Genomic DNA, 1,226 nt, shown 5'->3' with positions numbered 1-1,226 from the left:
GACAAGCACTATCTGTGTAAAATATAAACCAAAGGATTCAATCAATTTTATCTTGCTTTGTATGTGTAATACAGAATGTAAGACAAGATAAATTAAAATAGGAATACGTTATGAGATTCACTTGCCTGTCCTAAAGTTAGAATAAAAGTTTTATTTCATAGCTCATAGATTTCTCTAGCTATCCTTTGTTGATAATATGGCATATATTATGTGGGGTTAACAGTGATGTTTTCCATTGTCATTTAACCCTTTCCTTACAACTCTATGGACCTGGGTTTGATCCTGACCTTTCTGGCTGGATGTATGATTTGTTTACTCTCTGCGTGACGGCAAGATATTTCCCACATTTCCTGCCCATCACATTTAATACGTGGCTAATTGGCTACTGTAAATTATCCTTGGTTGCGGTGAAAGGCAAAAGTAGGGGCTGCACAGTGGCACAGTGGTAGAGTTGCTACCTTACAGCACCAGGTTCGATCCTGACAACGGATACTATATGTATAGAGTTATATGTTCTCCCTGTGACCACATGAGTTTTCTTTGGGTGCTCCAGTTTCCGCCCACACTCCAAAGACGTACAGTCAGGTTTGTAGGTTAATTTGGTTAGCGAGTCTGTGTTAAACGTGGTTGTACAGCTGGAAAGTAGGTGGAATCACAGAGGGGGAGCAGCGAAAGAGGGTGTTGCAAAACTCTCGTTGGAGAGAGAACTTCAAAGTAGGTATACCTTGAGGAGATTTTGCAGTGGGGCAGGCAAAATGTGTAGGAAGAAACTGAAGTTGCTGGTTTACACCGAAATGGACGCAAAATGCTGGAGTAACTTGGCGGGACAGGCAGCAACTCTGGAGAGAAGGAAACAGGTCGAGACCTTTCTTCAGACGTTGAGTCAGCGGCGAGGGAGACTAGAGATATGGAAGGGTAAGGTGTGAAAACGACAGGTCAAAGCAGACATTTCGAATTGGGACCCAAATGCTTATGATCTTATAGGTTATGGGGAGAAGGCAGGAGAATGCGGTTAGGAGGGAGAGTTAGATCAGCCATGATTGAATGGCGGAGTACACATGATGAGCCAAATGGCCTAACGCTTCTCGTATCACTTATGACCCTCGTCCAGCCTGATGTTGAAGGCAAACCTTTGGCTGAAGGCATGGGAACACGTTGCATGGGCTGAGCGCCTGCTGCCTGACCTCCAGGCCTGCGGTGGGCGCTGCTGAGCGGGGTGAGTGCCG

This window comes from Leucoraja erinacea, chromosome 18, assembly GCF_028641065.1.
Source record: "Leucoraja erinacea ecotype New England chromosome 18, Leri_hhj_1, whole genome shotgun sequence".
Lineage (NCBI taxonomy): Eukaryota > Metazoa > Chordata > Chondrichthyes > Rajiformes > Rajidae > Leucoraja > Leucoraja erinaceus.
This window is presented reverse-complemented; position numbering follows the sequence as displayed.